This window comes from Peromyscus californicus, unplaced genomic scaffold (genome assembly GCF_007827085.1).
Source record: "Peromyscus californicus insignis strain IS unplaced genomic scaffold, ASM782708v3 Scaffold_19__1_contigs__length_69161282, whole genome shotgun sequence".
NCBI lineage: Eukaryota > Metazoa > Chordata > Mammalia > Rodentia > Cricetidae > Peromyscus > Peromyscus californicus.
This window is the reverse complement of record NW_026294491.1, coordinates 20,572,834-20,595,676: the sequence shown is the minus strand read 5'-3', so window position 1 is coordinate 20,595,676 and position 22,843 is coordinate 20,572,834. Positions and strand designations below refer to the sequence as shown.

General features: G+C 40.6%; 1 long non-coding RNA gene across 2 annotated transcripts in view; it reads right to left on the bottom strand.

Moving 5' to 3' along the window:
- Positions 1-330: 330 nt before the first annotated feature.
- The window catches only part of LOC128114647 (uncharacterized), a 49,088-nt gene continuing 26,575 nt past the window's right edge, over positions 331-22,843 (bottom strand). The window contains exons 2-7 of one of the 2 annotated variants that reach the window (XR_008219851.1): positions 19,690-19,867; positions 19,393-19,555; positions 18,334-18,367; positions 16,172-16,233; positions 13,306-13,532; positions 331-6,642 (exon numbers count right to left, since the gene is read on the bottom strand). This is a non-coding gene — a long non-coding RNA (uncharacterized LOC128114647). The remainder of the gene's footprint in view (positions 6,643-13,305; positions 13,533-16,171; positions 16,234-18,333; positions 18,368-19,392; positions 19,556-19,689; positions 19,868-22,843) is intronic. The other variant, XR_008219852.1, reaches the window with a different exon arrangement.

The window sequence follows — 22,843 nt, the reverse complement described above, 5'->3', positions numbered from 1 at the left end:
ATCTGTGATTCCAGCACCCCTAGAGTAAAACAGGAAGCAGAGATGGGAGACTATCCAGAAAGTCATGGGCACCTGGCTGTGCATATACTATGGTGATAAAGCCCTGTCTCCAACAAAGTGAAGGATGAGGACCAACATCCAAGGTTGTCTTCTGACATTCACATGCATGGGTACTCCTGAACTTTAACAGGAACATAAATATGCACCCACAAAACCACAGACACACAGATTATGTATGTAATATAGATTTATATAGTATAAATATTTTTATATACAGAGTTTAAAGAGTAGTTTGTAGGATGGTTTGGGTGATAAAATAATGCAACAGCAATTACGTGTCCAGATATTCAAAGCAAAGACAACTGGATACAACATTGTCCCAGAATCCAAAAATAGCCCACAGGCCTCCAGTGGGTTCCAGGGCTTTTGAAACAGTAAGAAGTTATGGTGAGGAGCTCCAGAAAGAATGCTTATCTGATTATTTATGGTGACCTGGAATTCCCTTCAGTTTCCAGTTCCTTGGTACCTGGCTTCCCTTGGATGCACTTCTGATTCCCTAAGATGGAAAAAAATGGAGGCTCTGGAAAGATGTAGTGTTGAGCCAGTGGCAGGGATTGCCTTCTGAGCGTTTGCTATAGCAGTCCAAAGAAGAAGCCACTCCTCTTAATAAGACCTGAGTTTGGGCCTCAAACTTTGAGACTTACTTTAAACCACAGGGTGTGAGAACAGAGACAACAAGGGACCAGTAAAACAAACAATAAGCAAAGGAAGCCTGCTGTATCTGAATGTCATTTTGAAAGATGCAGTGATCAGCAAGACCCAGATGATCCTAGCTAGAAAGGCTAAGCAAAAATCAGTTTACCTCTCACAGACATCCTTACAACCTGATAATGGCTAATCATCAATGCTAGCTTAGGAAATTCATATTGATACATGTCAAAACAACAGAGTAGGGACAGGATGTGGCCGTAGTACCAGGTTTCTCTTTATTTGCATCTCTCGAGAAATGTCATAACTTTGTAGAGACTTGTGTGTGGGAACATATAGCTTTCTTTGAAAATTCTAGATCCTTAGCAACAGATAAAAATGGAGCTATTTATACCCTGCTACATCAACTTTTGAAATCTGAATGAATAAGGAGAATTCTTTTACCTTCCCACTCTGTGGGCCATCACCCTAGCTTTATTTACCAATTTCTTCAGCCATTATCTGCTCTTCTCCCCGATATTAAAATATTCTTAAATCATATCTTAACACTAAGAGGCTGAGTAAGAAGTAGTGTTGGCTGTGCCCCTATGATCTACTCCCCATTAAGATGACTATCGATCTTAACACAATAATGTGGAGAGCCAGACATCGTCTGATCAATGGCGCCTAGGAGGCTACCAGAGGAACACAGATAACACCAAGCACGGGACTCATCTTAGAGCCAACTTTTAGAGAACAACAAGTAAGGAGTGATGGAGACAAGAGAAAAGAGCAAGAGGCTGGAGTCGGTAGGAGTCTGAATCATATAATTTGAGTACTTATTTCCCAACAGCACAATTTGAGTTTAGAAAACCCAAATAAGGAAGAATGGAAATCAGTTCACCCAGCAGTTAAAGACGAGCCATCTCCTACCTCACCACCTGGTATAACGATTTCCAAGTTTCCAAATTAGAATTCTAAACCTGAAGCATTTTAAAAGCCAAAGTCACTTGCAGGCCATATGAATGAATTGATTTTCTGATACAGCAGTAGCAGCCAGGAGATGTTTCTGTTCCTATGACCATCAAATTCTGGCACTGAAGATTAGGAAACTTAAGAAAGATCTGGTGATTATAAGCACCTAATTGCACTCCTGGTTCTAATGAGATTAGGCGGTTCTTCTGAGATGCTGAGCAAACCTTTTTAAAAGGCCTTAGCAGGGTCCACATACAAGAGGGTCTTGTTCATAATCTCAGCCTGGTTCTGACTGAGGAAAGTAATCTTGCAGCATTTGATAAGAACTATTTCCCAATCAGTGTGCTTCTTCCCCTTCTTCTAAACAAGAAGCCCATCTCTTCCCTGTCAGTCATGCTTGGTTATGCTCTCAGCTTCCTGTAAAGCGATCTTTTACATCTTCTCTCTGAAGCAATGTTTCCAAGCTGTGTGTGTTTTCAACAAGATACTGATAGATGTTCCGTGGAAGGGGGGAAAAGTTTACATGTCGACTAAGCTTGAGGCTGGCTGGTAAAATAAACTTAAATCGATTTCTTAATTACAGGACTTCTCCGGGGCATTTAGCCTCTCATCAAAGAGACAACGTGTAGCATCAACTAAGTCCTTCCTTCCTTTGTTTCTCCCCAGAACATAATTTTTTTATCTTTCAGATTCCTAGTCCCCAGGGAACATAGTTAGAGTATCCTTAAAAGACAGTAAGAAGTTGTTGAGCAAGATTAAGGAGGCAGGGTTAGTGGAATATATATCTATGTTATTGGTGTCTACTGCTCACAGGAACATCACCTCAAAACCAGTCCTGTCTGGTGGCCAGCTTGTCTCCCAGGGTTATAGAGAAGATTGATATTAGGCATTGGAGGCCTGTGTCTCTAGGGTCAGTGCAGTCTTCCACTACCGCTATTACTTTTACCTTGTCTACAGTTTCAGTGATGATAGGATTGTCACTTGTTTTCTGACTGTAAGAAGTTTAGAAAAGGGAATGATAGAGTCTTATGCTATGTGGTCGGGAGAGAAGTAGCTTGGCTAGACTGTCAGCTGGGGCCTGACTGAGTTAAATAAGCAGACCCTTAGAACAGTTGGCTATTAAATGCTTCAACACCCCAGAAGCATCAACCACCATATCTGAAAGTTTCATTTGCCATATGTGAGACCAGGATCCTGGTTGAAAAGTCAGGCTGACCTACTCTGTTAAGCTTCTCTCTGGTTTGCACCAAGAACTCACATCCTTAGAGACATCAAGTTCGGAAGCACTCACCTTGGGTCAACATGCCCATCGGGGATGTCTCAATTAAAACATAATTTCCTAAAAGACATGTGTTGCCTAATAGAACCAGAAAATAAGATCTACAGAGACAAATATGTTCATCCCATGTCATTTTGGGGGGCTTCTTTCCAACACACTCATTTTATCCCTCCTGTCTTCCTCTCTAATCATCCCAGATTTCTCTTCTTCACAGGATTAGACCTAACTAATTTATCTAAGTCACTTCAGTCCTTGCCAGTCTGTTCCTGTATTTAATCGCATTACACATTTCAAGTCACAGATCCATATATTATGTGTTTTATTCATTAGAACAGAAGTTTGGGGTGCAACAGAAGTTAGTCTTGTGTGTTCTATCATGTCTCCAATACTCTGAGCTGACATTTAGTCGAATTAAATCAAGTCAGATGATCAAAGGAGAGAAATCCATATTCCAGTCGCAAAAATCCTAATTCTCACCATGGGTTTTTCTTCCCTACAGCATCCAGCCTATAAAGGGAACTTGGGGTATTTTTTTCCACAGAAATTTAAGGAGGTTAATCACCTGTGTGAAATCATTAATGTGCTCTTAAACTTGAAGTTAAGAAGCTGATTCCCATGGCCTTCTGGGCGAATACCTGCTTACATCTACACTAACAGTAGCATGAATCTTAACAGGTCGTATTAATAAAATCAAACCTTGGAGCCAGGTATTGGGGTGAATGCTCGAAGATCAGAGAACTAGAACAAGCCACAGCCACCTCACCTTGCCAATTCCTCAGCTGATCCTGTTTCCTCAGACTGGAAGCCTCTGAGTCCTCATCCAGAATGGATCTCAGCTGAACTGCTGCTAGAAGCCTAAAAGCTTAACCAGCTCTAATTCCTGGTCCTCACACCTTAAATACCTTTATCCTTCTTGTCATCACTTCCTGGGATTAAAGGCTCACTTCCTGGGATTAAAGGTTCACTTCTTGGGATTAAAGGCATGAGTCACCATGTCTGGCTGTTTCCAGTGTGGCCTTGAACTCACGGAGATCCAGGTGGATCTCTGCCTCTGAAATGCTATAATTAAAGGCATGTGTGCCACCATTTTCTGGCCTCTATATCTAGTGGCTGTTCTGTTCTCTGACTCCAGATAAGTTTATTAAGGTACACAATATTTGGGGGAATATAATATCACCACAACTAACAAATCGTTTCTATTCACTTCTGTGACCCTGGGCTTGATTCTCACTGGTTTCCACCAATTAGAAAGACCCAGACATTTTTTTTCTTTCAAATTCTATTTTGATGAATTCCCTGGCATATGTCATAAAATCAATACCCATGATTTTAGTTAGCAATGATTCTGGTAAAATTAATTAGTGTCAGACTCAGACTGATCAAATTCATATTTTTCATGGAAAAGAAATATAGCAAGAAAATAATTTAAGTGAAACGAATCATTAAGCTAATCTAGTGATTTTCAAGGATAGGGACACACAAGAGTTGTGTTGCTAAACCAGTAATGTAGCTGGAGAATTTCTCTCCAGCTCCCACCAAGTCCCACCAGTCCCAGGGCCCACTTATAAAATAAATACACAGACTCTTATATTATTTAAACTGCTTGGCTATTAGCTCAGGCCTACCATTTTCTAGCTCTTATTCTTATACTAAGCCCATTTCTGTTAATCTGTATGTTGCCACATGTTCCGTGGCTTTACCTGTTGCCTCTACGTGATGCTCCCTGAATGGCAGCTGGTGTCTCCTCCTCTCTGCCTCCCTCTCCTTTTTCTCTCTCCTCTCTGCTAGTCCCACCTATACTTCCTGTCTGGCTACTGGCCAATTAGTGTTTTATTTATACAGAGTGATATCCACAGCACAGTATAGTTGTACAAATCTGTCAGCTGTCTGAGATAATCTGCCTTCCTGATAGAACTCTCCACATATTTGAAAACATTTACATTATTGACAGAATTTGTACTTCTAACCTGGTTGTTTGAAACTTCAGTATAAAACGTTGTTGTTGTTTTTACAAATCAAGTTTGTTACATGTAATAGTCAAAGAAATACAGCAAATAGAAAGAACTTAAGGATTTGTTAGGCTTGAGAAAGGGCAATGTGGTTTAAAAGGACCCAACAATTAGAGGAGGCCAACAGTGATGGACAGGCTCAGCTAGGAAGGGTAAGTTCTATCCAGGGAACTAGTTACTACTAGTAAAACTGATTAGAGGAGGCGGCGATTTTAGAGATTTTTTTCACCACAAAGAAATAATAAATATTTGAGGCGATGAACTATGTAACTTCTCTGATTTGTTCATGTGACAATATACACAGAGGTCATAATATCATTTTGAGTCCTATTATTATATAATTAGTAATGGCCAATTCAAATAAAGCAAGAGTAGACCAATAGGATGTATGCCTCAATTTCATGGGTGTTTTCCAGGATCTCTTCTGTCTCCCTCCTTCAGAAAATGGGGTAAAAGGCAAGTTCTTAAGATTTACTGTGCACACTCCCCTCTGCCATCATACTCAGAGTGTGGACTCTTCCTCCAGTGATTCATAAAATGAAGGCTTACATATTTCAAACCATAAATCATACTATCACAAAGCCATTTCTGGAAGACAGATCATACTCACTTCAGACAGTTAGTTATCTGGAACTGGATAAATTCTTACCAGGTCCTAACATTTCACAGTTGTATATACATACATATTTCTAACTGCATGTGCTAATGCAAAATAGAAATGTGTATTTGATTATTGCACAGTGCTTTGCAAGCTATGAAATCACATGGTTTCCTTCATTAAATGGATGGCCAGTTTCTGCTGTTTTGGAGCCACCCTTCCCTAATCATTTCTAAAGAGTTAATCTTGGAAAATTATGAACTGGTATGCTCACAGTTCCTCTCTCTTTTAATTCGGAGACAGTCCTAATGTATCAATGACAGCCACACATTTTAAAGTTAAATTACAAATTATCATAAAATCACAGTTTAAATAGTTATTCTATCTAAGTTGATCAGGAATTTGATGTGTATGTATTTCCAAAAACAACTTCTTGTAATTGCAATGTGAGGAGAGAGGTCATTGTGACCCACAGCCTGTGACCCTTGGGATTGTCCTGTGCTCAAGGACTGAGCATTACTAAGGCAGGTTTTCAACAAAGACTCATAAGTGACTTTGCTTACTTTTGATCACTGATCTGACGTGACATGTGTGTGTGTGCGTGTGTGTGTGTGTGTGATATATTATTTGTGTACATAATACATATATATAATTTAACCAATCAAAGATGGGCCATTTGAAGGGTATGTATGAGGGAAGCAACTTTAACCAAATAAATATGAAGGACAAAGACCACTTTTGCTTAGGGACCTTCCTGCATTAGCAGAGGCCTGCCTCTCAGCTGCAGTGAAAATTCACAGCTCAGTTCTATTCTCTTTTGACCTTCACACACTGCACCAACCCTGCCTGTCCAGCAACTCTGAATCTTTTTTTTTTTTACCTGTAACGCCACCTTGTAACATCGTGGGAGCCCTGGGGGAAGCACTAATAGTGACGGATGGTCCACCAATTCCCCGTAGAAGCAGATGCCATCAATACCACTGACCTCGATAGGCAATCGCTCTGCTGATTAGTGGGAGAAACAGCAGCTCCTCACTCGACAGGGGTGATAATGGAGAAGGACTTCTGAGCTGCAAAAGCAGGCTGAGCTCCTGCTGCAATAGGGAAGGAAATTCCTTAATCAGGAAACAGCTCCCAAAAGCTGGAGAAAGCGGACTTGGCAAGGCATAAAGGATCAGACTAGACTGTACGCCCAATTTCACTATTAACCAGACATGTTAGGAGAGAAATTACCATACTTTCTGGTATCTCCATTGATCAACATAGTCACAATTACAAAAAATAAATTTGTGAAACTTGAAGTTCCAGGAAATGTGGTATTTTGTCAACTATATCATTTCATGCTTTTCAATCATCCTATGAGATTAAAAACGCATGGTTGTTTCCATTTTACCCATCTAGAAATGAGCTTTTGATGGTACAAGACTTGAGTCAGTGGGGATACAAAAGGGTTACCAGAGGCAGCTGGCAGCAAGAATGTCTTTGCCAAGACTGTGGACAGGATACAGGGATACAGCTGATGTGTAGTGTGTGAAAGTTCACCCACACAGAAAAGCAAACACTGTCATGAAGCCATATGTAGGCTTTCTGGTGTCGCCCAGCATCCTTTGTGTCTAACACTGCTCTGGTGCCTTCTGATGCCTCCCTGCTCCATCCCAGTGCTCTGGTTATACACCAGCAGGGGAATATGAATGTTAAACAACTTTAGCCATTTGCATATTTCATCTCTTGTCTACTCCATTTGGCACTGTCACATAGGTGAACATGTTGTCATCTCTTTTGCTTTTATTTTCTCCAAACTTCAAATTGATCAAATCAGTTGAGGTGAACTGGCTTTCTGGGTCCTAGATGGTTGGGTTGTACATCTATATAGGCTCTGGATGTGTAGACTCTGTCTGTGTAGACCATGGATGTGTGGGTTCTATGTCTATGTAGGGCCTGAATATGTGGATTCTACTTCTAAGTAATGTAGTTAAAGCAGAAAAAATAGAAAAGGGTATGTTTCTTTCTCAGGATAAATGATTTATCTTTAATATAAGGGAAGAATAAGAGATATATTCAGAGCCTCTTCTTCAGGGTGAAATTACTAATCAGTAAATGATATACTTATCAATAAGTATAGTATTGGTCAGGGAAGAGATTCTAGAAACATCTTATCCTCCACACAATTTATCCCACTCTCAAATATGAACAGCTCACTTTATCACCCTCCAAAAGAACTTATTTATATTATAGACTTGCTTTGCATTAAAATGTAGCAACACACTTTAAAAAAGAAAACTGTCAATCATCTTCCCCTTAACAAAAAGGAATTTTGTTAGCATTTTTCACTCTGAAAGAAAATTTTCCCCAAGGGTCAGGGTTAGGGTTAGGGAAGCTTACTTCTAGTTAGAAGGTAGAAGGGTGTTTTCCATTCTTAGTTACTAAAATAATTACGTTATTGGTTTTCATTCACATCACTACATTCTTCAGGCAGCATGTATGACCCACATGCCTTTTCTATACCACAAAGCTCAAAAGAACAACACAGCTGTTGGTTACCAAGGCCATGTGAGTGCCACTTATTCCTCCTTCATGTTTGTCTTACCATGCTGGTCATTGTCATGGTCCCTAGGTGATGCTGCTGGGTAGGACTGCTTCATTGCTTTGCCTTACCTCCCCCAACCCCTTGGCAGCTTGCATAGAATTTTCTCAAACCGTAGAGGTAGACCACTGGAAAGAGGCTTTCAGGCCAGATCCAGATCAAAGCATTCAAGTTCTGTGTTCTAAGTGTGGCTGTCTTCAGCAATAGGGGCTCAGCCTCAATATCTCAGAACCTCTAAGAAGCAAATAATGACTACACTGTTAATTTATATTGTTTGGGGAGTCACCTGGACTACCCTGTCCAACCAGTCAAATAGAGGTCTCTCCTGCCTAGTACTGGGTTTTCTATTAGTGTATGGTTCTTGTAGGGAACATTTTCAGCCCAAGAGCCTTAACTTCCTTTAAGATATATACATATATATAGACATACATACATACATATACACTTATATGTATTGTGTTTAATTTTAGGTAAATATTAAGTAATATGATTTTGAGGCTTTATTAAACAACCTTGGTGTTATTTTTTCACATGTCCCTCTTCCTTCTTCTGTAATGATTTTCCTCCCTCCTCCCCAGTTGAAGTCCTCTCCCCATTTTTCTACTTTCCTACATCACACAACCTGTATCCTGTTATTTCCATCTCAACACACATACACACACCTAGGGTCCCCTTATACTTTACTGTTTCTTGTGGCGACTCTATGTTGCACACACATATCTAAGAATTTGCAGCTAAGAACCACAGATCAGAGAGAACATGCAATGTTTGTCTTTCTGGGTCTACTCAACAGGAGGGAAATCATTCCTGGTACTAGAAAACCTAACCAGATTCTAAAGCTAGTGAGCTAGTCATGGACCTTAGAAAATAATCTGCTATTGTCACTTTGCTAGACCGGCATAATTCCTCACTACATTCTAAATCTTATGCTCATACCCACAGATAAGTGTAGTGACTACTCCTCATCAAGGAAGCCTCTCTTCACTACTGTAGACCATCGCAGAAAAACACAACTGGGCACAATGCAGAGATCAATGCATTGTGGAGAGCCAGGCCCCAATGGTTACCTCTGCACCATAGCTTTATATCTATGGCTCAAGGAACATGGTAGAAAAGAAGGTGGGAAGGCTGTAAGTACCAGAATACCAGGACGTACACTGTGAAACAGTCTCTCATAGAAGTGGCTGCATAAACAAGATCAAAACAGTGGCATATCAATAGATATGTTAATATGGAAGGGGGAAGTTTCACAGGGTCCCACCCCTTGACAAAATATAGGCAACTGATGACTGCTGAGGGAGAGAGTTAGCTTCTCCCAAAGATGAGCCCATTTATTAGTTGTCCAGTGCAAAGTGATCAGCCATGAAAGTATATATACAGAAACAACAAAGACAAACTCAGAAAGTTGTATTTGTATGTATTGGTGCATACCTGATGGGGGTGACAATAAAAGAAAACTTGTAAGTGGGGGGATGAATTGGAGGGGGTATTTGGTATCTGGGATGGGCTAGATGGAGGAAAGAGAAGGGGAAAGTGATGTAATTATATTTCATATATATATATATATATATATATATATACATATATATATATATATATATACATACACATATATATGAACCTGTACAAAACAAATCTTTAGAATTGGGACTCTGACAAATTTTTGGATCCTGTGGACTATGACACAGTTGACTACTTAAGTTTAAAAATATAACTATTTCATCATCCACAGTGGGGAATTAATAAAGAAGTATGAAAATTAGGGTCTGTGGAATTGGCAGAAACATTAGTCAGGCGCTAAATCCAATGAGAACAAAGCTGCAGACTAGAATACCACTGAGCCGAAGACTAGCTCCGTGGAGGGGCTTAACACTAGTCCCATGTCATGTGGGAGCTAGGAAAAATTCATCTGAGAGGCACTTTCTCTGTGCAGGAATGTGAGTCCTGGTTTTGGAAAAGTGATGAGACGGAGGCTAGACCAATGTGGTACAGGCTGATACAGCCATTGCAAGCTAAAAGTCATCAACTCTTCACACCTCAGGGATGGATAAAGTGACAGAGTTCCCCTCTGGCTTGATTTGGCTTACCGACTAAAGGAGTAACATTTCTAGGAATCTAATTTGTTCTTATATAAGCAGGGATGCTACATAATTCCAACCTGTTTAGGGTGATACAAAATATTTTTACTTGTTTTTGTAAAGGGACTATGAGAAGGCCTAAAATAAATTTCCAAATCTATGAAAGATAGTGGGAAGTATACTGGACTCAAAGTCATTATCTTCAAGATTGGCACATGACAATCCTATAGATTGACTCCCTTGGGTCTCACTCTTTACTCTCCTACTTCCTTGCTGGGTGATTTGGAGACAATCAATGTCTCAGGCGTCCATCTTTAGAATAAGGATTGTCTAGCTCTACTACCTACAATACTTAGAGACTATGTTAACTAATATCTGAACCGTCTTTTTATTTTTAATATTATGTGGTATTTTGTCTAACGTGTATGTCTATGCATCACCAGTGTGCTTAGTACCTCCAGAAGCCAAAGAAGAGGTTGATCCCTTGGAACTAGAGTTTCAAATGGTGGTGAGCATCCTGGTCCTGTGGGTGCTGGAAATCAAACCCAGGTCCTCTGGAATAGCAGTCAGTACTCTTAACCATTGAGCAATCTCTCCAGTCACCTAGGCATGGTCTTAGAAAAATGCCTGTCATGCAGTTCAAAGTAACACACATCACTGGATTTTACTACTAAAACTTCTTTCAGTTCACTAAATGGTGTTGGGCAAGCTACCCTGTATCTTTGAGCTTCAATCTCATACTTTAAAAAGAGGATTGAATTTCCAACAATTGATCTCTAAAGTTTGCTCTAAGCCTGCATTTCATGACTGCCCAAGTTATTTCCACTAAATTGTGCTGTACCTTACATAAGAAGCATTAAATGCACTGCGGCAAAGCTCTTAGTTGATAATGAACCACCACCATCACTGTATTGAAAGTATGTTAGAACAGAAATTAATGAATGAAATTCATCGTGTCCACAGCAAAAGAGAATGAGTCATTGGAAGTACTAAGAGACCTTCATTGTTGTTTTATATTAAATGATACAAAGGAAATATAAGTGACTCCATTGTCAGTCAGTCTGAATGATTCCCTTCAGCAAAGAAATCTGACTTAATTGGCACACACCATTCACAAATAGAAAGAGTGGAGACAACCCTTTAACTACGAGATGCAAATCAGTGTTTATGAATGTCAGTCAATCATTTTAAATGGTCCAAACTCCTCAGTGTCGGCAGTAAAACTGGTCCTCTGAGTTCTCAGTGCAGACCTCCTGCTTAGGGAAGAACCAGAAGGCTCCAGAGCACCTGTGTTGCATGCTACAGACATCACGCTTGGAGGGCAGTATGCAGACTCGCACGCTTCCCAGGGTAGAGACTGCACCTGATCACTCCTAATCTCCACTGAGTGCTCAAACCATAAAACTGCTTGTGGTTTCTGCCTGGGAAATACCAACAGCAGCTAGGTGGTCGTGTCCTGGAAATGTTCCAAGCTCCCTCTTCCAGGTAATGTTTCAAGAGTACTGGCAGAAAATGTAGCCCAAGAGCTGTTGGCGCTAGCTACACCACTACATTTAACATTATTACTATTTACCACTGAAAGAGCATTCTCTTCTGACTCAGAAAGTTCAGGTGTTACACACACATACACACACACACACACACACACACACACACACACACACACACACACACACACACACACAAACCGGCTCTCCCTAGGCCTTTCTTCTGCTTCATCCTGGGCATGCTTCAATTCTCTGAACTCATGGAATGTTTGCTAACACCAGTGCTCCATCCCTGGAACCTAACCTCCCAGATGTGTTCTTTGTTTGATCTTCTGGGCTGAGTTGTTTCTCTAACCTCAGTCCCTCTCCTCTTTTGTCCTTTTCCTTTTATATTGTTTGCTTTTTAATTCTATTACAGGCATGTGTATTATCCCTTTCACAGTCATCAATCATCCCCCACACCCTCTAGAAATTAAAGATAAGATGTTACTTTTATTCCCCTTAATACATATAATAGGAATGTAATTTGGGAATATCTATTCTCATGACAACAGTAACAACAAAAAGCAAGTTACCTTGCTGTGGGTTCTTGGGGCTCTTACCTAGAAAGAGGCATTTTAGGCCACAACCATATACCCTCAGGCCAAACCTAACTTGAATTTTCCAAGTTGATTTAAAATACCCAACATATGCGATCAGTATTATTTCTGCCCCAGTTTTAAAGCCACAATCATCAGGGAGGATATTAAAGTTTTTCTTACACCTTCTGCCTATCCGAGCACTGGCTTCCAGTCTTATTATAAAACATTAAGAATCTAATTCACATCTTGCTGCAACAATAAAGTTCTGCAGAAACTAAAGGGAAATACATCTTCAGCGAGATTCCATCATCCCTTATTAATGCCATAATTGAGGGCTATAAATCTGTTTCTTATACAATTCATGCAATAAAATACTTAATGGATTGTGAATGACATGTTATAAAACCAGGCATTAAGTGTCGCAATTTATATTTAAATGTGATGCAGACATAAATAAGTGCTCTATAAATAGTAGGCATCCTCGCATCAGTGGGTGTAGCCTTCCACTTCTAGCAGACTCAGGAACAGAGTCGTTAGAGGCCATTGCAGGCACCAAATTGTCTTTGTGGTTTGAATGAGGTGGGTTGTTTCCTTTCTCTCAAGTTTAAGATAGTTTATGAATATCTTACCTAGAATATCTGATTGCTCAAGGGTTCTACAGAGGCAGCTAGTGGAGCTGCTGTTGTGAGATGAACCCCTTCAGGGAGCATCAGAATGCTCATCCATCTGCCCTGAACCAGTGTGTTGGACATGAAGGCTGTAGTGTGGTCCAAATGAAGATATGATGGGAAGACCAAATAGAGTAATGATGGTGCACCTGGAATCACAAAGATTACTACCATCCTAGACTCCCCACTGTGCTTCACATCCTCTGTGAATGGACTTTCCACTGAGACAATGTGCTGCCTACCACTCGTAACCCGGCGATGAAGAGAAAACACCAATCACCAGTTAGGAGGACATTCAGTGACCATCACTCAGTAGCTCTTAGGTAAGCAATGCGGCTCAGTCAAGGATAAGTGCTCACCTGTGAAATAGAAGCATTAGTTCCTGACTACTATTTCTGTCTGCTACTGAGGTTGGCAAAAATCAAACTCTAGCACAAAAACATCTCCCACTGTTGAGTAAGACATCTTCCTCTTCTTCTTCTTCTTCTTCTTTTTCTTCTTCTTCTTCTTCTTCTTCTTCTTCTTCTTCTTCTTCTTCTTCTTCTTCTTTCTCTCTCTCTCTTACATGCACACTCACTCGCTCTCACTGTGTGTGTGTTTGTGTGTGTGAAGAGAGAGAGAGAGAGAGAGAGAGAGAGAGAGAGAGAGAGAGATTTGGTCTCTGTCATTAATAATCTTGGCAAATCTTGATATTTCAACCAAATTAAATGGCTATTGTTTCCCTACATGAGATGGGGGCAAACATTGACTCATCATGCTCACAACAGGAAAAATGCCATTTTCAAATCAGCTCTGCCACCTCGGTAACTGAATAAACCTACACATGCACACACATACGAATGTGTGCACAAACACACACACACACACACACATACACACACACACACACACACACACACACACACACACACACACTACATACATATCATAAAAGCCAATGCACCACCATGGCCAGCAGCATGGTTAGGGTTGAATCTACAATCTGATTCCATGTTATGGTCACATGGTGTCACAACACTACAGAATTTTGTTTCTTAGGAGGAAAGAAGAAGAGAAAGGTGACGAATAAGCTCTAATGTTGATTCGAATGTGAACATTCCTGGATCTGTGTGTGAATGTCTCAGGCCTGTCCACATCACTCGCTTCGCCTACTACTTCTGTGACCACCCCATGTGTCCTGCCATCTATCCCCAAATATAAAGCAATGGTTTTCAAAGCTTCATAGATTAGAGTTTCTTTTTCTCCAGTAATATATCCCCTGGAGTTGAGCTAAAAATGTCAGTCTCTGGCAATATTCTGGTCTTCTCTGTCCCCAAATACAGCTGGGTTATCTGTAACAAGAGCCACCTATGGGTTCCTGCAGCAAGCATTCCAGTGAATATTCACATCTCTCCTCTGCCTCCTTTCCTCTCCTCCTGATCTCTTCTTATGCTCTAATTTTGGGCACCACTGTATGCCAGTTATTGACAACCGCTGTATGCCAGGTATGGTCTAGGAATCTCAGTGACCAGAGTATTTTCTCCATGCTGAAAATATTTTTAGTTATCCCTTGATAATTTCATATATGTGTCCATGTATTTTTATCATATTTACCCCCATTATCACATCTTACCTCTCCTTCTGAACCCCTTTTTCTTCCCAACCAGTTTTCTTCCTATTTTCATTTCTTTTTTTCTTAATCCTACCTGCTGAGTTTGATTAGATTGGCCTCCACACCCTATAGGGTGTTATTATAGGTTAGTTCCCTATAGGAGCTTGGGTAACTTATCAATAGCTACACCACTGAAGGAAAGGAAACCTACTCCAGCAACCAACAACTGCCAACAGCTCCTTGGCTAGGATGGAGTCTCATGAGGAGATGGGTATAATTTTTGTCAGGCATATCACATTGGACAGCCATAGACATAGAAACAGGCCTGGTGACCATCTTATTTTAGGACGTGTGTTCTATAATCTGGAGAGGTTTTATCAGTTCATCTGCTCACCCTGGCTTCTAGAAGAACAGCAGCACTTGGCAGGCACTAATGATGCTCACGATACTTAATAACTAAGTTGGTAGGAATTTGAATTGTGCCTCACAGGTGACACATGGAAGACTCGATACTGAGCTTCTAAGTGCAAATCCATAAAACCTGATATAATTAGCAAACTAGAATTGCTCAAGTCTCAAAGACGGTTCCCAGTTGTAAATGCTGGAGGTAGTGAGTGCTATCTAACAGCAGTGTCAAGCCTCAGTTCTGCGGCCTGTAAGCTGGGCCCATTAATATTGCTTCGTGAAAAGAGATGAAGACCATAAAGGAGAGCTCATAAGCCAGGCACCTCACAAAACCTTGAAAAATCCTGGTTTTGTTTCCTGTTTTCCTATATCAAGAGCACTGCCCTAAATAGCTTAGATTTTTGTTTGTTTGTTTGTGTGTATGTTTAATAGAAACTTAAGTTATATTTTTAATATTCACACACTAGAAACAACTAAAATATCCCCTTATAAGACGTTGGTTACTATGTGGAACATCCATGGACTATTATTCCACAGTTAAAAATGAGTTTCCATTAAATGCTGAAACATAAAATTTGGTTGGAATTTAGAGTCATTTTGTGGATTCGAAAGCAAATCCAAAAGTTCACATGCTCTATGATTCCATTCATATCACACTCTCAAATGACGTAAATGTAGAGATGGTGAATAAATCAGTCATTATCAAAAATACAGGGGAGTTGATGTGGGTAGGAGACAGCTGTGAATACAAAGGGGAAGCCTGTGGAGTCTCAGCAGTGGTGGATTAACCAACATGGGTAACTTAAGTAGTTGGAGAGAGGGTATGGGTGTGGTCATGGGGGGGGGGCAAGAAGAGGATTTGGAGGGGGGAGAGAGAATAGATACCACCTAAATACATTGTATTTGTGGATGAAATTACCAAAAAAAGATAATAACAAGTTAAAATAAAATTAAATCCAAGTTTATGGCTTCCCCTTCCACAGCCCCTCCCCACTCCCCATCATCTCAATCCACACCCTCTCTCTCTCATGAGAATACAAACAGGCATCTAAAACTAACAATAACAAAAAGACAAAACAGAACAAATTCAAGCTTTAAAATGATTCTGTGGCGCTGTGGCTAGCCGCCTACCCCCATTTCTGCCACCCTGTTCGAGTTTGCTTTCTGTGGCCGTGATAAATATCATGATCAAAAGGCAACTTGGGGAGAAAGGCGTTTGTTTGACTTACATTTTCATGTCTCAGTCACTCGTGGAGGGAAGCAAAAGCCGGAACGCAAGCGCATCTGGAACCTGGAAACAGAGACCATGGAGAAACGCCCCTTTTTTTTGGCTTGCTTTCTTGTACAAAGCCCAGTGATGGCACCGCCCACAGTGAGCTGGGCCCACCCACATCCGTCATCAAGAAATTGCCTCAGATGAAGGCAATTTTCACGCGTGGTTTCCCTCTTTCGAGGTGATTCTGGTTTGTGTCAAGTAGACTTAAAATAACCAGCGCCCCCAACTACAGAACCACAGAAAATGCCAAGGACAGTCCAAAGGGATCAAAGACGACCATCCTAAGACCTTAGGGAAATGAGCCCAAGATTGGAGTCCCAGCATTTATTTGTTATAGAAAATTATCTTTTTTCATTATGTCAGAATCTCATTGCATGTTCATTTTAAGATCATCTATTCACGTAGATTTCTATTAGGTTATTCAGAATTACTGAGTCCTATTTTAAAATTCTGACCACTAAATTCTCTGTCACTTTCTGCTATTTAATTGTTCGGGAACTCTTGGACTGTGTCTACAAAAAAAAGAAAAAAAGAAGGAAAAAAAAACAGAGTCACTGCTATTGGATTTCTAGATATTCATCTTTTGTGTTTTCTTCTTACTCCACCTCACTGATTTTTTCTCAATAATAATAGCTCTCATTTTATCAACTAGCTCTCATAACTAATAATAGAACTTTTAAGGTCCCAGGTTTGGCCACTTGACCTTTCTTATGGCTGTCTTCTCACAGACCAGCAATTAGATTAAAGTAGTGGCTGATCTGCTGTGGTTCATATGACACACGGGGAGTTCCCACAGGTCCCCAGGCAATGCTGACTCTTGCCTTCCTCTGGGCTGCCCACCAGAGCTGGTTGATAAGAGCCTATTGCTGGACACACCACCCACCTTAGTTGCAAGACACAGAGATATGAAGTTGGAATGATCTGGATGCTTCCTCTCTGGTAGTCCCAGAAGGCACCACACAGGGTGCTGGATGAGAAGGAAGTCTTTTCCCACTTCAAACCCTATAAATGATGATACTGATCTGCCAGGAAGGATGTTCCTACTGGTAAAGTAGTAGCTTACTATAGGGTTAGAGGGTAAACAGTCACTCTGATTGCACTCATTGCCAGCTTCACAAGAGGGATTTGCGTGAAAAATAGTGGCTGAGGAGGTCTTAGGCACTACAGTCCACCTACTTCTCTTGTTTAGCTAAACTGACATGGCTTCAAACTGCCATCTAAACATTCGTTTATACCCATAGACAAACGCTACTCCAACCTTCATCAGAGAAACAGCAATGAGCCACAGCTGATGTAGAGACACATGGATGCTCATGATGAGAATGACTTTGAGTGCTTAACCCTAAACAGGACATTTATACCACCTCTCAGGCTCAGGGAACATCACAGAAAATGGGGCAGAAAGAATGTGGGGGCCATAAGCTAGGGAGAAAGGCTGAGGAATACAGCCTTCTGGACGTGGCGCAACCATTGCAAACACAAACTCAAACTCAGAGCAGCTGTGTCTGCCTGCAATGTGGGGCTAACAAAAGACTGGGCCTGTCAACAGCCAATGGATGATCAAGGAGGGCCCATGGGGCCCTACTCATCCCTGCTCAACTATTTGCTGCTAATAGATTCTTGTGGAGAAGCATTCATTACTTTCAACTATGTACCCACTGAAATGTGTACAACAGGGTCCAATGGATAACTCCAAACCAGTGGTCACAAAGGAGAAACTGATTAAACTCAATGGGCCTCAAAATAAAACAAAGACATGAATGTGAGAAAGGGTAGTAAATCCAATGGGAGAAGATGAGAGGGGAGTTACAGAGATCATAATGCACTATCTACATTATTAAATCATCAAAGAATAGGTTCAATAAAAGTTATTTTTAAAAAAATACTCACACTATCAAGTCCCTATTCTCTTTTCCTTTCATCTAACCTACATTTTTGAGGCTTTATATTAATAAAACATGTCAGTTAACTGAACCTAAAGGGTCTGCTCTTATAGGGAGCCTGGGAAAAACTCCCATCTGACACCTGCACATCATTGTGGTTTCATTAGATCTACAGCTTCGGTTAGGAAATTCCGTGAGGAACACATACTGCCGGGCCAATTTAATCACACACCTCATGTCTTCACTTTGTTCTCTGTTGCAGTTTCCTGTCATAAGAGGAAGAGAAACAAGTATTGATTTTAAGTTATCCATTTTAAAAATAAGTTTGAGCCTCCAACAAAATTGAAAAATAGACATATACACTTCAGCTTCTTCCCACACTCTCTGCCCGCTTCAACTTTATAAGTATTCTTCTTCCACCAATTCATTTATGTCGCAAACCCACACAGCCTTCATTCTGATTCTCCTGAACGCCCTCCACATGTGGACTAACATCCAGCTTTGCAGATAACCCGTCCCACCCAAAAGTCATGTCACTGTCTAACATTTCTTCCTATACTCTAGGGGCTGTGAACGTAAGTCAAAACCAAGCCTCAATGTGATGTTAGTGACTATTGATGGCTGGAAAGATGTCCTCCTCAGATAATTTGCATATGCTTCCAAGATGCTTCTAAAGCCTGAATTTGAAATACCATTATTTTAAAAGGCTGCGAGCTCAAGTCTCATGGCAGATGAGCAAGGGGAATCCAGATGAGTGATAAGAAGTACCCTTGTCACCTACCAATCACACACCATGTAAAGGCTTGTGTTCAGAACCTGGGCATGTCTATCCCTGCCTGGCCGTCTGCTCCCAGATAACTGTGCTATTTGAAGGGATTCTGGCAGAATCTTGATGAACTAATCAACCTTCTTACCTTTGGAAGCATAGCAACTGAGAGTTAGCTGAATTTCTGAATGCAAAAAGAGGATGCTTTTTGCAGGAAAATGTAGTCACTCGAACACCAAGCAAGGCTTTTTTTTCCCCTCTAATGGATTGAATAAAAGCTTTAAATTTTGCATACAACTTGAGGGATTTAAATTTTTAATACAAATTAATTTATTGGACAATGACACTTCAGAGCAGGGAGGGATGCAAGGAGTTTTTATTAGAGGATAAGTGGAGAAGAGAGGGAAAATGCTGGCTGATTAGCCAGTTGTTTAAACACTCGGAGACCAGCAAGCCTTGGAGACAGTCAAGCCTGGCTAGGGAGCAGAGATAAATGGAAGCAGGGATAAGAATGTTCATCCTTACCCTTCTGTGTATGGTGAAAGGAGAGACCTCCAGTGTGAAGTTCCCAGCGCTCATCGCAGGTGAAACTGCAAAACTTCCAGGGTTACTTTGATATGAACAAGGTTAATGCGTTCCTCGAGATTAATTGTGGCTTCACCAAGAAATTTATTGAGGGTGAGGGAATCTGAAAGTGAAAGGAGGGGCGAATGCCTCGTTAGAGATTTATCATCAGGGGGTGATGGATGGAAGCCTTCAGAAACCAATAATGGGATTTTAAAGATTCACATAGGCTGCACTAAAGGGATCGCTAGTGCTTACCTTGGAGAAAGTAGAGCTGGTGGCTGGAGGGCAAGAGTAGGGACCACATGAGCACAGTCAGCCACTGCAAAAGCAGCCTCCACAACAGATGATGTCTTGACGAAGTGGCAATGGGTCATGGCTTTAGTCTTGCTCATGGTAGTATATGGATTTGCTTTTAGCCTGATCGTTAAAGAAGCTACAAAGGAGACAAAATAATCTTCAGAAAGGCTGATGTGAGTGCAGGTATGGACTTTGCAATTGAGTAGACCTGAGCTGGGGTCTTCCCTAGGGCACTCATTAGTTGTTGCATAATGTTGGGCAATTGACCTCTATTTCTTTTTCCATAAGAAGAAGAAAAATAATCATACCAAATTATATTTGGGTTGTAAGACACACGATCATGAATTTTAAGCAATTAGACATTTAAAAACTCAGAAAAATGTGCTATCTTTCCCAGAACCATTTCCCAGTTGTTGGCAGTGGTAATAGCGAAAGGAGTGGGTATAGAGACCCAGCAAGGGTGCTGCAGAGTCAGATAGCAGCACCCAATGCCTCCCAAGCATGTTCTGGGACACAGCCGGAAAAATGTCTATGTTGTCTTTCCTCTTCTGTAGATAAGATCATCAAGTAATCGTCCCATGTTCTCTAGCAATAGCTTCTCAGTCACACATGGACTTGGCAGCTCATTACATCACTACCTCATATAGAACACATCCTTACTAATTAGACCTTGCTTGCCTTACTCTAGGAACTCAATACAGTTTCAGATGAACACAGGAGGCAACTTACATTTAATCAGCTGTACTAAAAGGGACTTTTGCAACTTTTCTGGGGAGTTTTCCATAGATGCTTCATATGTATGTAGATTCTTGTTACCTTCAACTTCATTGAGGAATATACCTTAATTTTGTCTATAACATTGCAGACTAAGTATGTTTTAGAGTTATGAAGTTCTTCATGTACTTACTGAATCCATTTCTTTCTGTATACCACCTTTCACAGAAAACTGAACCGAAACGTAGAATTTTCTTCAAGATGACCAAAGTTTAAAACTGTGGTCGTGTGTGTGTGTGTGTGTGTGTGTGTGTGTGTTGATTACATGACACCTTTGCCACTTTCCATGTTGCCTCAGCAAAACATCGGACCAATACAACTTAAAGGAGAAAAGTTTATTCTGGTTCACAGATCCAAGATGGCAGAGTCCATCATAGTGACAAAGGCCCAGCAGCAGGAGCATGAAGGATAGATACATCGCCTTTTCTACACAGTCAGAGAAATGCATTATCCTGGCCTAAGGGATTGGATTGATTGGATAACTGTCATATGACCCCAACTTAACCAATTTTAACTTTCCTTGAGGCTTTTCTACAATTAATACACTCTGTCCTTCTGAGATCTCTAACTTTAAGGAGAACACCAGCAGGAGTTACTGAGAGAGCTTGAAAATTCTAGAAATAATTTGTCTGAGAACTTTTTTTTAAGTAGCAGAAAGAAAATTTGAAAGATGAAGTCAAAGAGCTGGCTTGATTAAGTCCCCTGAATCTAGATCTAGGGAAGAGTAAGTCCCTCAAGGATTTAAGTAAGACTTTTTTTAGGTTATGTAAGCCAATTTATTTTGAATGTTACACAAGCTAATCTGAGTGTGGCTTTCTGTCCCAAGTACATGAAAAGGTCCTGATTACTTCAGCAATTACCACTGGCTGGGCATTAACTCTGCCAGGCTCAGTGACAGCTAATACTATGCACTAACACAAGCGTTATCTCATTTAATCCTCATTATTTTTTTCAAATTTGGAAATAATGAGTATGAGGCTTCCTCTGCTTGGCTAGAACCACAGCTGGCAAGGAAAGCTGTGATTAAATTCTGAAGAACATGATCTCTCATACACCACTGATTCTCAGTGCAGGCTGTTGAGAGCACCTGCTGCCTTGTGGCTCAGCACACTCTGCCCAGCTCCAAGCTACCGGCACACCACCAGTTCCAAAGTCGACATAATCAAGAGGATTCTGAGCCTCTTGTGGCCTAGGTATTTTTTGAAAATTGTTTCACAGAGTAAAATCAGAAAGACAACATACTCAAGGTCCTGAGCAGCAACAGTCATTATATCTCAATTTAAAAAAAAAAAAAATGTGTTCTCTGTTGTTGGTGCTAACTCAAGCATACCTTAAATTCTATGGAAATCTCAAGATTTGGAGCTAGAGTAGAGAGAGATAGAAAACATCTATTTCTGAGGACATCACATACTTGAGTAATAAAATATGGAGATATCAAGCTGGTAGTCATCAGGAAGCTTCATCCCTGTTTACTAGCTTTCATAGTATTGGAAGGTACTACGTAAAATACAAAAAGAGAAAAGTAATCATCACTGTTATCCAGCTGTGAACTCTGTGGCCTACAATAACATCTGGCCTGACAAGATTTGCCCACTTGTGCAAGAGCGGCACGAATATCATTGGAATTACCAACCACTTTTGATGACATTTAAGGTCCAAGCCACAGGATGGATCCCATACAGAGGGGAAAATACAACTGTTAGTCTGATAACATTCATTAATATATGTTATATTAAACAGATGTTAAACAGACTCCTAATGACTTGTTCCTGTAGATTAGTGCATCTTCCTAGTTTCATAAGAGAAGATTCTTTTTTGCAGTGATAACAGAGACACACAACTGGCCAGGGTGCAGATAATGGAACTGCAGAGTGCTCTGCCCTAAATGGGACATCTATGTCACACTCCTTCTTCCCATTGCAGAACACAGGGCCAAAAGAAATAGGGGGAGTGACTACAAAGAAACAATGTTTTCCAGATACATGGCAGCTGTGCGTGTAAACCAATGGCAGTTGTGATCATATGCACAAGTCCTGCTCAAGCACAAGCAAGACAACATCCTACCATGGAGCAGGGAGGTGGTCATGAAGTTCCACCCCTAACGGAAGAGTAATTCATAATTGATAGCTGCTGGGAGAGGAGGAGTTAGTTTTCTTTAAGGGTGCGGCTCTTGGTAGGCCCACCATGCTCCAGTGAATGGCTACATACCCAATAGCTTATAGGCAGCACTAATTGGGAAAGGAAAACCAAAATAATAAAAGTGAAAAACAGAAAAGATCTTCAAAACTATTTCAGAAAAGGAAGTTTTACAAACTATTTTCTATCCCTTCCAATAGAC